The sequence below is a fragment of the Oenanthe melanoleuca genome, chromosome 1A, assembly GCF_029582105.1.
Source record: "Oenanthe melanoleuca isolate GR-GAL-2019-014 chromosome 1A, OMel1.0, whole genome shotgun sequence".
In the NCBI taxonomy this organism is placed as follows: domain Eukaryota; kingdom Metazoa; phylum Chordata; class Aves; order Passeriformes; family Muscicapidae; genus Oenanthe; species Oenanthe melanoleuca.
The window spans coordinates 9,650,770-9,666,563 of NC_079334.1; the positions used below are offsets into that span (position 1 = coordinate 9,650,770).

At 44.0% G+C, this 15,794-nt stretch overlaps 1 protein-coding gene across 3 annotated transcripts in view; it reads right to left on the bottom strand.

Annotated features, from left to right (window-relative positions):
• Window positions 1-11,814, bottom strand: part of FAR2 (fatty acyl-CoA reductase 2) — a 119,917-nt gene extending 108,103 nt beyond the window's left edge. The window contains exon 1 of one of the 3 annotated variants that reach the window (XM_056516416.1): window positions 11,353-11,814. The gene's annotated coding sequence lies outside the window, so the exon portion shown is untranslated. Of the gene's footprint in view, window positions 1-10,768; window positions 10,830-10,919; window positions 11,171-11,352 lie in introns of those variants that run through there. The other 2 variants (XM_056516415.1, XM_056516417.1) reach the window with 2 other exon arrangements.
• Between the last annotated feature and the right edge of the window lie 3,980 nt (window positions 11,815-15,794).

Consider the following 15,794-nt stretch of genomic DNA (forward strand, 5'->3'; position numbering starts at 1 on the left):
AGTTGTCAATTCTCAGTGTTCAGAACAAAAGAAGGAAGCCCTTTCCACCAGTTCTTGAAACATGTAGTTTTTGAACACTGCTCACTACTCCATGTGTTTAGACAATGCATGCATACACTCTGTTACAGAACCCCAGGATGGGTCAGGCTGAAGGGATCACAGAAGGTCACAGGTGCCACCTCCCTGCTTCAGCAGGGCCATCCCAGAGCACAGGGCACAGGATTGTGTCCAGAGGAGTCTGGAATATCCCCAGTGAGGAGACTCCACACCCTCTCTGGTTTCTGTTCAGTGCCTGGCACTGCCCAGGACAGAAGTTGTGCCTCCTGTGCAGGTGGAACCCCTGGGCTCAGTCCCTGCCCGTGGCTCTGGTGCCATTGCTGGGCCCTGCTCTGACCCTCCCTGCACACAGGGACACCCAGGGCTCAGGGCCCCTCTCAGCTGGGGCTCCTCTCCAGCCTGGGCAGCCCCAGCTCCCTCAGCCTTTCCCTGGCAGAGATGCTCCAGGCCCTAAATCATCTCTGCAGCCTCCGCTGGCCCCGCTCCAGGAGCTCCCTGTCCCTGCTGTGCTGCTGATCCCAGAGCTGGACACAGCTCTCCAAATGTGCCTCCGGGGCTGGGCAGAGTTAATCTCATGGTCTTTGTTAAGTGAAGTGGGAAACACAAGTGCAAAGCACTGCCTTGCTCCTCTTCATTCAGCCCGTGTCAGGCTGGCAGACCTTTGTATCTGATTCCAAATCTACCACGCTTACTTAATTTTCAAATACTTTGTACCACTTATTATCCTTCGTGTGCTTTGCTATGTTCCCTTTGCTTTCCAGTATTAATGCCATTTTCTCTTACAAAGAGAATGCACATCTCCAATGAGTATGCAAGTAAACACAAAGTGCAGACTTAACAGGACCACTAAAATCAACATTTTCTGACAGAAAACATTCTCAAGAGGATAGAGACGACACTACCTGTGGCCCAGCTTATCTTGTTCTTGTAGCATGCAGTCCTGGTGGAGAAATATTAGTAAAACTTTCATGTTTATGCTAAAACATCAGAATACATGTTCCCCTGCAAACACTAACCCAGATATTTATTTGCAATATATTAAAGAAATTATTTAATCAATGAAGAAATACTCAAAACAAAACAAACAAAAACCCCGAATCCAAACCAAACCAAAAAAAGAAAACTAAAGAGTTCTGCAGTTGTAGGCTTACAACTTATGAATAGGAGGACAATGAAAAGAGAAAATTGATATATTTTACCCTAACAGTACACTCAGATCAGAATTTGCTTTTTAAAGGAATGACGGTAAATCTCCATAAAATATGAAACACATGTCATTTTAAAAAGTTATGGCAATGAAGTTTGACCTTTTCATCACAGAATTAGTTATCCTTACTGTATTTTCTGGGCCTTAATCTTCCTGAACTTTCAAAACAATTATCAAATAGATGCAGCATCTCTGTTAGTGCAAGTGGAACTTTCTTGTTTGCTAAGATTTTTGTACAGCACTGCACAGAATAAAAACCCATCTACCTATGGGACACTCCAGTGAAAAGTCTGTAAATGATTTAAAGGAAGCTGCTGCTAGCAATTATGAGCACTTTAGATAAAAAGCATCTCAGACAGGGTATTTTGGGCAATATGCTTTGAATGGAAAGGATATAAGGTTGCACATAGCAGGTAGGATTTTTGAAGTCTGAAAGACAGAAATGAGAAAAAAATCAGTGCAAGGAAGTACCCATTTTATTTTATAAATGAGTCAGCAGTACTGGGTGATATTTTTACAAATCTGCATGGAGCAAAGCACCAAATGCTGCCAATGCTACTCTAGAGTGGTAATATAGACAACACACTGAAAATTATATGTTTAAAGTAAAAATCCATATGAGGACTTGCACGCATTTCACAAAACCAAATTCTACTGTCTTAATAAATTCCAAAAATCAGATGTAATAAATCCAGCTTACTCTTCTTGAGAGGAGGCAAGGTACAAGTTTTCTGCTCTGTATCCAGGAATGCTATGAGACCTACTTCTAGAATTCCACTTTTTATTTAAGGGCTCACAGTCACAATCACATTAGTCACACTCAGTGTAGGCGTATGTAGAAACTAAGAGAGCTACTCTCTTTGAAGGCACCCTGCCATTTAATGAAAGACTTACTGTATTGTGACTGTTCTAACATTTTGAACACATGAGCCTCAGATCAGAAACAAGTTCCTAGGAAGGGCTCCACATCACCTTACTTCATCTCCCAGAACAAGACTTACCTAGGCTGCTAGGGAAATTAAATGTTAGTGACAAGCAGAGGAGTTGGGCTTTGATAAATGCAGATTATGTCACTTCAGAAGACAAAAACTTCCCCATCTTCAAGGATGCAATCTATAGTCAGCAATGGAATCTCTGGCACTATTATTTTTAATTTTTTCAACATGCTTATCTAATTTTTAAGGTTAAGTACCAGCAGCTAGATGTGCCAACCTATAATCTTTAAGACTGAAAGTTTAAAATCATATTGAATGTCAAGAGCAAAGCAACTTGTCCTCCTGTGTTGTATCAGCATCCTGAGCTGGGGGAATTCTGGCCTTCCAGAAAAGGTGACAAATATGTTCAGTATTAATGCAACTTCAGCCTGCTGATGATTCACCTGCAGAGGGGTGACTATTGAAAGACAAATATTCATTACCTGAAAATGAATGCAGCAGTAAATGTAGCATTGACAGGCAAAAATTTCCAAGAGGAAGCCTGAGAATTAAGACACACACCCCCTGTCCAAGTAAAATAGTATGAGCAGCTAATGCATCTGTAGGCTGTGACTGACTTGCTGTCAGATCACAGTTTAGTTTTGCATATGTGGTTGGTTCAACAGCACTACTCTGTTGGCAGAGTCCAGAGATCTCATCTTTAAAATATGGGAGGGTTGTCATCATCTTGAAAGCACACAGTTCCACCTTCTCCTTGATCTGCTTGCTGGGAAATCTTTGTGGAGAAGTTTATCAGCTGTAAGCAATGCCTTATCAGTCCCTGAGGCAGCCAAAGCAATAGGCTTTCCCCTTAGTGGAAAACTGAGCACTCCCAATGGCAGGAAAACAATCTCAGCTGTATATGGGCCAATACAAACATCCAGCAGAAAAAAAATGCTGGGCCAAAACACCTGAGGCCCCATGCATGGAGCATTCCAGTACCAGGTACTGATACTTCTCCACAGATCTGCTGATTTGGACCCTGTAGCAAACCACAGAATGCCAGATTTGAGACAGGTGCCTGTAAAAGCACTGATTTTAGTGTAAATACAGACAGCTTTAGAACATGGTGAACATGGGTTCAATTCTACTCTGAGCCAAAGAGATTAATGCACAGTCAGTAGTCTGCCTGACACTGCAGAAGAATGAGGGGTCAGGAATAGGCCAAAACAAAGGTGAAGTGATACACCTCTGGCAGGAAATGAGTCTTTGTGGACACAGACTGAGCCCTCCCAGCTTAGAGAAGTGACAGCAGAACCAGGCAAAGGAACAAACCAAAATGCCTGGGAAACAGGGGAAATGAGAAAATGTTAACTGAGAAATGAATCAAGGATCCAACACTTCCTATCAAACATTATGTTGCTTAGGGTACTCTGAAACCTTAAATTCAACTGTAATAGAAACCCACTGGCTGCTTTGAGGATGCACAGGACAAAATGAACATAAATGTAAGAAGAAAGAAAAATTAAAACCACAGTGAGACAGTTTAATGGCAAATGTTATTGGTTATCTGCAGAACCACAAATGTTTTTCACTGAGCTGGCAGGTTTAAGTACAGCATCTAGATGCAAGATTTGATGGTTACTTTGCTACACACAGCAGAGCATGGCATAAACACCCTGGTAACCCCTGGGCTCCTCACCCTCTCCTCTCTGCAAGTGTCATCAACTATATTTCAGATGCAAAGAAAAGCTCAAAGAAGTGCAGAGGGGACCACTAACATTTTGTTCCGTACTAGGAACGTATTGCTCTGGAATATCTAATGAAGAAAGCAGCAATGAGGACTCAAAGGAGGTTACTGGTAGAAACCAGTGTCATTCAACGTCTCTAACATCTTGACCTGGGATTTCACTTCTTCCTGCAGGAGGGCTCCACAGGGAAGTAGAAGCAGGACGACATCAAAGCAATAATGTACATTACTGGAGAAAGCATCACAGGGCATGTAAAGAGCAAGGCTGAGAAGTTCTAGCTGCAGTCACAGGAATAAAGAAGAATCTACTGCACACGCTGCATGGCTATCAGAGCTCTGAGGCTGTGAGGCTGCACAAACAGATCTTTTCTCACAAAAGCAAGCAGCTTGTTTCTGTTCAGACTGCAGGATCATAAGCAGAGCAGCAAGGATGCAGTTATATGAGCTGAGGGTTAACTAAGGGTGTAATTCTGTCTGCCACATTCAATTTAGGAATGTGAATACATTTCACATGAGTTTGGGTGTCTTATCAAGGGCCTGGGGACCAATAGCCTCAGCCTCTCCAACAATTTTTTGTCCAACAAAGCAGTTGAGTCCTTTACAGCAATGACATTTAATTCAATAGCCAAAGGAAATCAAGAAGCAGTCCTGGACTGCAATGTTCCCCTTGACTTAAAGCTAGAAGCAATGAATAAGCTGATGTCAGTATATGCAATAGTTTTGCTAAGGGCTCCTTTTGTAATAAAATTTCACTCTCAAAATTGCCCTTAAAATTAAGTTTAAACAGAATCATGCCATGCATTTCAGACCAACAGATAACAAAAATAAAAGAGCTCTGTGAGCATGTACTACATCAGAAAGTGCTTTCTGTCAGGGAGGCAAGTCCTTTTATCTTTCCCCCCACTCACCCTCACAACAGAGCACTTCTGAAACTCCTTCACTGTATACCCACAGCTCAAGTATGGGACTGCAGAAGAAACCTATTCATTTTTACAATTTTTACAAAGAAAGATTTTTAATATTTATGTCCAACAAGACCACGTGTTAATGAATAAGCAGTGACAGGTGGTAAAAGCAGATGGTTTAGAAAAGATTTGTGGCAGTCCCTGGCTACACCATCCTGGAAGCTCCACAGGCTACTGGCAGAAGAAGTGGCTCCTTTCCTTTTCTTTCCTTACTCAGCAGCTGATCTCACTGGTTGCCACAAAGGCAGGAAAGGACAGGCATAACTCACTCATGTTCTTCATCCCACCTCCAAACTGCTTTTGCCTCTCTGTAGAAGCCCAGCTGAACACAAGCCTAGGCTTGTCACTCTAGGCTGAGCAGCTGGACACCCACCTGACAGGAGACACAAACTCAACCCTTGTTCACTGGTCCCAGCCAGGACCAGAGTGGGCAGAACTCTGGGGTTTGGCAGTCACTCACCACAGATCATGACCACTTTTCTTCTGACCACAGCGGAGGATGGTACCTAAGAGAGAGCACCACAGCATGCTCCCGTGCTGAACCCCAGCATACACACCTGCCCACAGGCCAGGGCTCTGCTCAAAGCACCAGCACTCTTTCTGAAGGCCCTAGTGATGAAGGAGACATCTCAGATGCTGCAACCCTGCACAGCCAAACTTTGACAAATGGTGAATAACTTCATGTCAATTAATCATAGAGCAACACTGCAATGGAAGCACAGCTATTCACATTACATCTCAAAACAGAGAAGTGGGCAAAAAAACCCATTATTTCATGTGTAAATGACAGCAGTGACCAAAAAATATATTTCCAATGAGTGTTGTGTGTTTGTTCAAAGCAATGTTGATTGCTACAGACACGACCTTCTCCAAGTTACTGCTATTTATGCTCGGGGAACAAGGACCCACTAATGACAAAGAGACAGCGCGAGCGTCACACCGGCATTTTGGGCACGCTGCCTCAGCTGGAGCACAGCACCAGCTCCAGTCAGCTGGAACTCTCCTCTGAGCTGTCACTGCACACCTAAAAAGATGACTCAGACAATTTCTTATTCTGCCAATGAATCACTACATGGTGCCACCTCTGGCTACTGTCAGAGCCACCTGTAACCACCTCAGCCATTAACTCCACAGTACACTCATTCCAAAGAACCTTTCAGAACACTGCTCTGCTAATACCCACACATTTTGTGAGTAAATTAGGAATCTCTCTTTCACCATTTACTAAAGTGCAGGGCAGGAACTACACTCCTGAAAAGGCCTGGTGCTTTTCCTACGCAGCATCTCCATTTTTCAGATTTTCCTAAGAAGCAGGAGTGATTGGCTCAAAATTAACATAACACTTATTCTTGCTTTACATTTCTTCATACAATACAACTTCATAGCTTTTAAGAACCTTTTTCTTGTTGTTTATCCATTGCACTGTTTACAAAATTGCAGTCAACTAACATTTTCATAATTTTACCCACAGTATCAAAGTAGTTTCTAAAGGAATATTCTAGAGAGAATTTTAACACTACAGTGCAATTATATTCAGCAGCCCCCAAGTAAGAAAAGGCCTTCTTGAATAATCTACAGCAAAATAAACCCTCCTTCTTTACATTAAATCAGGGAACCTTTCTTTCCTTCAAACAATTAGGTTTATGGCTTCTTTTAGGAAGGTAAAACAGAAAACAAACAAATAAAAAAGGAGTTGTCAGTCCAGCCAGCCCAAATTTTATACAGCACTGTAGAAACAGTACTGAAAATTGAGTTTGCTAAAAAAGTAAACAGAAGCCATTCAAAACTGGAAGAGAAACCTATTTGTTTCCAGAGAACACTCCATGGTAAAATTGCCTCTTACCTTTGGACACAATAAAACACGGATCTGGGCTTGGACAAAGGCAAGGCTGAAAGATGGGTTCAGAAATTACACTGCAAGCATCCAGGCTTGAGACCAGTCCTGCCACTCTTGAATGCATTAATCAGCCACCAAGTTTCATATTTTTTTCTGTTAACCTCACAAGACAGCCACCTGCTACTCAAAGCAGATATAGAAGATGGATACTGGTATAGAAAGTTAAAAATTAATTGAAGTATGAGGAAAAACCTAGTATAACCATATTTTATGGGCACAGCTGCAGCACAATTACACTGTGGAAAGAGAAAAATTAATTGGGAAGGAAAAAACTTTGGAGTCAAATACAACAGCATATTTTTGAGGCACAAGATAGCTTTTTCTGTGAGCATGGGTGGAAGAACAGAGCCCCATGCAATTCCCAGCCACTTGAAACTGCCTAAGCAGAGGTAAACACAAAGAGAAACACATTCAAGCAACTCTTGCAAAACACAGCTAATACAAGCTTAGAACAGAACACAATTATAACTGAATTACAGGTATTTTTGCCAAACCTTCAATATGCCTCATGCTTTAAAAACAAATGTAGCCACAGATTTGAGGGAGAAAGGGTTTTCAGTAATTATCAACAGAACATTAATTACATGCCTACTGTTATTATTTCACTATGTAAAGACCTAGCTGGCTGTAATTTTAATGCTGCATGTCACTCAAAGACAGCTCCATTTTCCAAAGAAAGCCTTAAAGTACTATGAAAATAAGAATTAAAAATAATACAAAAAACGCCACTGACAAAATGTCTGCCTCAGATGGCATTAAAAATGGGAAATAGAGGCTTACCATTCAAAAACTGAATGGAAAAGGACTGCAATAAAAGAAAAAACATCTGCTGTAGTTCTACCTTGAAGGACATGAAGTTTCCTCTTTGGCTCAGTTCATCAAACCCTTGAAGGGTATGTCTACACAGGTGACTGGTGACAGGCAGACACTTCTCCTCCCTCTCCAAACTGGCCACATAGGAGCCAAATCACATCTGGAGGCTGTGCAGAAGCACCAGCACAGCACCAATAGAGCGCTCCTGAGGCTGAAGGTCCCCTGTTGAGAGAAGGGGAGACCAAGTGCACCATCCCTGCCGATTCCTGATTCCTCAGCATGTTTTACTCAGGTGTTGGGTCAGACCCAGGAGCTCATCCAGCTGAAAACCAGGCCAAAAGCAACAGTGAGAGCAGATCTGCATTTGGCCAGGAGCAAGAGTCCTATCCCAAGCAGGAGGTCAGGGATGCACAGCCAGAGGTGCAGCAGGATGGCAGGCTGACCCCCTGGCCAGGCAGGAGCCCACATTCAGGGAGCAAGGTTTGGGCAGTGCCAGCACAGCTCCACATGGGCACAGGTGAAGAGCTCCAAACCATGACTGCCTTGGTGAAATAGCTGCCTGAGCCAGGGAAGTGAATGTGCTTCAGATTATCCTTATTTCCAGACACATCTGGTGATGCCTGACTCTTTCCATGACCTATTCCAAGTAATTTAGATAAGTTTAATCTCGCTGGACAACACTCAAACTTCCATTTCTTAAGCCTCCTTTGTGGACTCCAGACCCTTAGGGAAACAGAATGCTCTAATTTTTCATAGTGATAATGTGAAATAATGCAACTATAGGACAATGCTAACATTATCCCCTGCAGCTGCATTATTCCCAATATTTTCTTCCAAACACAGCAATACCAAAAATCATAGCACAATAAGCAACTGTCCCTAGATGAGTCAAGTACTCATCAGTACAGTTTTCTCTACCCCAGTGAGTTGTTCACGTGATCTGGCCCTAGAATAGGTCAAAATAACTTGCTAGAGTGGGAAAACCTGGCAAACTCTTCAGAACTAGGAGCTTTCTATGGGGGGAAAAAAAAGGGGTTTTTTCCAATAACAGTCTAATTCTACAGGCTGCTCCTCTGGAGCAAGGATCTACACTCTGCCACTGGACTTGAAATCATCAGTATCCAGAAGATTTCTGAAGACAACGACCACTTGTGTTCTCTACTGCACCAGGCAGACAAATGACAATTTCTGTGCCTTTGGTCCTACTGCCAACAGTCCCTGTCACAATCCTTCTGCCCTGTCATCATCCATGCTCTCCCTGCCAGCACTCCCACACCTTCCCAAATCACCTACCTCCCCAAGACTCAGCTTTGTCTGAATTGACTTTGGGGAAGCTACAAGAAACTTACCAGTCAAAGCTGCCTCCTGTAACAGAGCCACAAACTTTGTGCCTCTGTTAAGAGGCCATTTCCTACTATTTTTCTAGCTGATCTCTAGATAATTTTTTCCCAGCTGACATGCTATGGGCTCTATTTACTCAGCCTTTTCTCACATGGTCTTCAAGATGTTTTAAAACTACATTTCCCCACCACTAATTTAAACATGCCTTGTCAGGGATTAGACTTGAATCCTAAATTGGAAGAGCTGAAGAATTTGCAGCTTTGTTGCAATATCAGATGCATCCTCAAACATACTCTAAATATAGCAGAAGGCTGGCCTAAATCTGCTATTGCTTCATGTTTAATTCAGATACCTTTGAGTGAATACATCCCCACCTCCCTCAATTTTCTCATCCCCAATTCTCATCACCTATGCACTGAAATTTACGGTGACTTTAACTTAAACAAACACCCCAAAACACAGAGGAAATGTTTTAAAACACTATAGTTATGCAGAAACAAGTTGTCAGAACAACACAATAGATCTAGAGGCTAAAGCACTACCGTGCAGCAGGGATTTTACAACTTCCCTAAAGCAGTATCAGTGCAATTTTTAAACTGTGTAGTTCCTTCAAAGAGAAGACAAGTACTTAACTCAGAACGAACAGAACTCGCACTTTTCCAGTCAAGAACATTACAGGTACGCAGGAAACAATGATGCTTTTGATATGGCAGTGCAAATCAAAACAAACTCCAGCAGGAGATCTCTGTGCCACCAACTTCTTAAGTGGGGATGAAGGTTCCCAGAATGCCAGCACGCACAGAAAGTTACACTCTAAATTAACAAGCCAAAACAATACGAGCTTTGGTATCAAAAGTTTCTGGAAGGCCTTGCACTTTTTTATGTTTCTGGGGTCATCTAATAGTTCAATCGCACACTTGTTTTAATGCAAATTCAAATGAACCAGGATTAGAGCTGATAGGAACTTTGGAACACATTTTTTTAGCTTAATAATGATCTTCGGAGATAGCAAACTCTCAGCCTAAATAAAGATTCAAAATTAGCCTTTTGAGTGAATTTATAGTGCAACATTTCTGGGTGAACTCCCATTCAGTTTCACTGCTTCTCCCACAAGACACTGATCTGTCGTTAGTTATTTGTTTCCCTAGCTATGCCCTTAAAAGGCTCCAAGGCAAACAGATAAAAACAAATTGTTCCAAGTAACAACATTACTGAAAAGGACTGTATAAGACAAGACAAGGTCACATGTCTCTAGTTTCCAGAGAACCGAGGATATCCTCACAGGATCCTGTACCAAAATTTGCGTTTGTGGTGCCCTGCGGGTGGGGGGGCAGCAAGGATATCCAGTCATTTCCCAAGCAAGAGACAGAAAACAGCACCAAGGCTCTGAGTAAGGCTCCTTCCTCAAATGATTAATACTCTACTGCTGTCTAATACTACACTTCTATTAAAAAAAGGCAACCCTCCCCCGAAATCAGATTAGATCTCCCTTTATTTTTAACAGCATCGCACTGACGATGTACCCCCAGCCGGAGCCAACCCTGCGGCGAGGCAGGGCGGGAGCCGCTCGCCACATCCTCCCCTCGCTCACGGGTCGCAGCCCGGCTCCAGCTCGCCCACGGCAGAGCCCCGGTGCCCGGCCCGGTGCCAGGGGCCCGAACCGGCCGCTCCCGGCCCCACGGTACCTGCCCGGCCCGGCCCTCCCGGGCATCCTCCCTCTCCAGCGCCGCCTGCCCCTCTCCCTCGCCCCCACACCACCTTCTTGGGTGCTTTTGGGTTTTTCTTTAATTTGCTTCCCTCTGCCGTGCCCCAGCGGGTTGTTACCTTCAACTGCCGCTTTTCCGACCAATTCCTGTTTCCAAAGCGCTGCCCCCCACCTTCCCCAGCACGCAAGCAACTACCGGCAAAGAACAGAAGGAGGAAAAGAGGAAAAAAAAAAATAAATAAAAAAATACCCCAAATAAAATTAACAAACCTCTGGTGGCGCTCCGGGTGTGACAGTGTGTATCCGGCCGGGGGAGGAGAAGGCGGGAGCAGCAGCGCCTGCCCCGCTGCTCGGAGCGCGGACCGGGGGAGGATGCGCGCCCGCCCGGGAGCGGAGCGGGGCCGGCCGGCTCAGCGCCGCGGGCTCTGCAGCGGGAGCCGCGGGCACGGCCGGGCCGGGAGAGAGGGCCAGCCCCGGCAGCGCTCGGGCCCCGTGTGCCCGTGAACCCCCGCCGCAGGCCGCCCTTTCCTCCGCGGCCGCCGGCGCCCCTCAGCTGAGGGGCACAGGCGCGCTGGGCGGCCCGGCCGCTCCCCGCCGCGGCCGTGCCGCAGGAGCTGCGGGCGCGCCGCGCCAGCAATGCAGGCACGAGAAGAGGCTCCCGCTCTCCCTTCCCTTCTCCCTCCCGGAGAGCTCCCCTCCTTACCGGGCTGCCGGGGCTCCTCTGCCGCCTGCGGGCTCGCTGGGGCCGGAGCGAGTGGCGGCGGCGGCTCCTCCTCAGCGCCTCCCCGAGCCCCTTCCCCACCCTGGTCCTCCCCCGCTCCGCCTGCGCCGTGAGCCGCGGGCCGGGAATGCGGGCAGCGCGGCCGGGCTGCGCCGAGCCCCGCAGGCAGCCGGGGGAGGGCGGGGGAGCCCCGAAAGCTCCTAAATCTGTGCTGGAGGGGCAGGGCGAGCGGTCCCCCGGGTGTCCTCCAAGCTCATTACACCTCCTTACTCTCTTCAGCTCGCAACAGAATTTACGGCTGCGATTAAAATGACCACGAAGAATGTTGTGCACAGAAAGAGAGTTATAAAAGAGGCATATTAAGTTAATTACGCAATTTGTCATATAAGCGTTAGGGGGAAAACCGAGATATGCAGCATACATACTCAACCCGGAGCAACTGCTTTTGCCACCAATATTAATTCTCTCGCTTTGGCAATAGAAGATACTCCCTCAGATCTTTTAAATTCAGCATCAGTATCAGCAAGATGTGACGCTTTTATAGCCTCTTATTACACTTACAGCATGTTTGAATATTAATTAATTTTACGAGGTTGTGTTTATTTCATGATTTCCTTGTGTCTATTAGCGCTGGGGACAAGCCAGCCCGAGAGAGGTTGGGAAAGCTGCTGGCTGGTGAGTGAGGCGGTAGGAGAGCTGTCAGCAGAGCACCGCGCACAAAGGATCGGGTGCTGCAGCTCTCCCACCTCTGCTCCTGCTCGGGGAGCTTACAGGCTCCAGGAGTGAGACTTCCAGGAGTTACAGGTGCCTGCCACTTCCACTTGAGACCTACCAGTGCCTGTTGGCACACCTGGGCACGGTCTAAGACTAGGTGGAGTCTCCAAAGTCTCTTCCCGTTTTCACCATGTTCTGCCAGGTGTCCTTACAGCACACGTGCCACTCCCCTTCATGTGGCACAGGATGTAGGGCTCTAAGACCCAGGCAGACCATAAAAATCCAACCAGGACACACGGTCTGTCTCACCTGCTCTCTACATTACACCTGTGGATCGGAGTAGGGTCGTACAGAACTGTGCAGGCAATTCACCCCACAGAAATGGGTGTGATATAGAGCACCTCGCCTTTATAATTCATGCAGATGAAAGGAAAGCTTTGCCTTCTCCAATACCCAGGTGCTGTCACAGTGGTTTGGAGCACTCAACAGGAGAGTGGAAGCTCTGTTTCAATTTCATTTTTGCATTTACAAGGAAAAACAATCTATAGCTTCTTTTACGGTTGGACTCAGTGATCTTAAGGGTCTTTTCCAACCTCTGTGATTCCAGCAAAGGAGTTTCAGATTTCATTCACTGGAAATGTAGCAGGAGGAAACTTGCAAGGAAAGAAACCACAGGATGTGGTGGAGGAGGCCCCAGCTGTCTGAGAAAGTGACTGATGGTTGCTGGGATGGTTCTGAGTAAACAGTTTTGGTTGCCTGCATCACAGGCATATTCTTTTAACATAAACATCTGCCTTGACAGGCTGGCCAGGCTCTGTCGAGACTGAAAAGGCCATACCTGAACTGATGGTGACTGTTTGACACCAAAATGAGGAACAAGTAGACAAAGAAGTGAATTAAAAGAATAGTCAGTGAGGGGTGGCTTTGTTCGAAGACCGTGATCTTGCTGTTTGAAAACAAACCAGATGGAAAGTTTTTTGGAAGCCCAGAATGAGAGAGAACTATTGCAAGTATTATCTTTCAGGACACCAAATAAAGAGCTTGATAAGCATCATTTCCTTCAGAAACTCTTCCAAGAGACATTGAATAGGAGACATACAAATCTGCAAACTTAGAGAAATTCCTTTGGGAAGTTTCCAGCCAGCAGGCAGGCTAGAAGAACAGTTCCTAACTGAGAACCAATTAGGACATTAGATTGCTCGTGTGTCAGAGTCAGTTCATGACAGCTTCCCAGAAATCTCTAGAAAAAGAGCTGAGAGCATGATTTGATTAAGGAAATGAAGAAACATCAGGGAATTGTGCCAACCTGAGGAGTCTGCCCTTTGAACCCAGGAAATGAAGGTAGCAGTGAAGCTCTCAAATGTGTCAAGGGTTGGGGAGAATGTGGAGGCTTCAGCTCGAGAAGCAATAATAATCTGTCTGAAGCCTTGTGGGAGTTTGTAGGAGAAAAGTGTTACATGCTATTTTGGAATGAGGCAGACAAAGATGAACTGCATGAAAAGAGCAAGAAGTCAAAACATCTGCAGGTTCCTCTAAAGAGGATGCAAGTAGTTCGATTCACTGGGAAATATGCTACAGGTCCACCAAACTCACTCTGGAGCATCTATTTTTTTGTTGTTTTTTATTTCATTTAATTAAAAGATAAGCTTTCCTTGGCTCCTTCCCAGATGTCAGTTTTTCTCTGAATTCTTGCCAATGCAAGCAATTCAATCTTGGTGAGGTACTCACTCTGAGCAAAGCAATCATTTTTCCATTAAGCATCCAGAGGGGAAAAGAAATATAACAGAAAACATGCAAAAGTAATTAACCTTGATTTTTCTCCCCCAGAAATTTCTACCTGTAGCTTTGCAAAATAGAAGCTTGACCTCTGAGATTTGTGTTTGCTTCGAGGCTGGCAAAAAAGAAAAATAAAAAGTCAAATGCAATAACTATTATGTTTATTCTAAGCAGAAAATCATATCTCTATTAAAATGATTTTTACCTACCACTCACTCCTACTTATGGCTGCCCAGCTTCAGTGATCTGAGGGGTTGAATTGAAATCTTTTTTACATAATGCTTATTTAGCAACAAAATGTTAAATGGACACCTGTTATCTCCATGGCTTCCAATACTCACTTCTTATATTTCTGATTTATAGAGTCAGCTTGCCCTCTAACCTTTTCTCCAATATGGTTTTTCCTCTGGATTTGGAAAGGGTATATCTTCTGCAGTTTTTAGATGCCCCAGACTAAATGATTCCATGATTCTATAATACAGACCAAGTGAAGCAAACTGAAATATAAAGGAAGATGTTGATGATTTCTGAATCATCTATTAGACAAATGCTAAAATTCTGATTAATGGAGTGCCATATATTAAAGAGTCATAAAGGAGTCAAACTCCAAACAGAATATTCATTGACACATATTGCAAACATGTTTTAAAAAATCATTTTGCTACCGATAAATATTTTTTTTTTCCTTGTGAGAGGGAGAGAATTAATAAAATAATGTTGTTTTTATTTTCATTAAAAAAAAAAAAATTCCAAAGATGTGTTAGCCTTCAGCCAAGGTACAGGTGAAGATTAGGGACTCTGAGAAGAAAATTTAAAAAGAAAGCCTACAATTAATGCAATTAATATTTAAAAGTAAGAAGATGTTATTAACAGATCTTGTCATCTGTCAACCTGATCAAGTTGTATCAAACCTGGTGTTTCTGATGAAGGAAGATCATAGCTATGCATGGAAATCTGCCAAAGAGACTTTGGACAGGTTGATTTCTTAAATAATAGTAATTTAACTGACTTACAGCTTCCTCATGTGGACATGATACCTGAGGTGAAAGTGGCAAGTTGTTGAATGCAAATTTAAAAAAAATAATAAAAAAGACAAATGTTGATTTTTTTAAAAAAAAGGATCCTACTAGTGCAAGTACTGCAGTGCACAGAGGGGGTCAGGCTCTGCTCCCAGGGAATAAGGGGCAGGCAAGAGGAAACAGCCTCAAGTTGCACCAGGGGAGGTTTAGATTGGATAATAGGGAAAATTTCCTCACTGAAATGGTTGTCAAGCATTGGCACAGGCTACCCAGGGCTGTGGTGGAGTCACTATCCCTGGAAGTGTTAAAAACATGTAGATGTGGCACTTGAGGATGTGGGTTAGTGGTGAATTTGGCAGTGCTGGGTTAAGAGTTGGACTTGATGATCTTCACAGGTCCTTTCCAACCAAAACCATTCCATAATTCTGTGATTTGGAATTCCTCGCTGCTTTTCACCAATTTCACCGGCAGCACTGAGTACTGAGTAACCAGCAGTGAAATGTCATAGTGCTGCAAATAATTAGTTAAATAGCTCATGTTTTCAGGTCAAATTATGCCTAAACAAATAACAGTCTGTGTGTGTCTGAAGTGCCTCCCATCACAAAATGCCAAGCCACTTTGCATTAAGTGATTGATGCCAGACACAAATAGGCTCCTTGTCACATGAGCCTTAATCTTGCTTTTTAACCATAGATCTTAAAATGTTTGTACTGTAATCTTTCAACTTTTTCATGGAAATCCAAAGGTAGATTGGTTATTTCCTCATTGGCTAATCTCTAAACCTGTAAATCTACACTTGTAAGCCATTTTCTGCTTGCTATGGCAAGTTTTAAATTTTTTTAATCTGTATCCAAAGCAGTTCGATCTGGAAATGAGGACAGAAATGTGAGCTGAGAACATCCCATATTTTCTGTA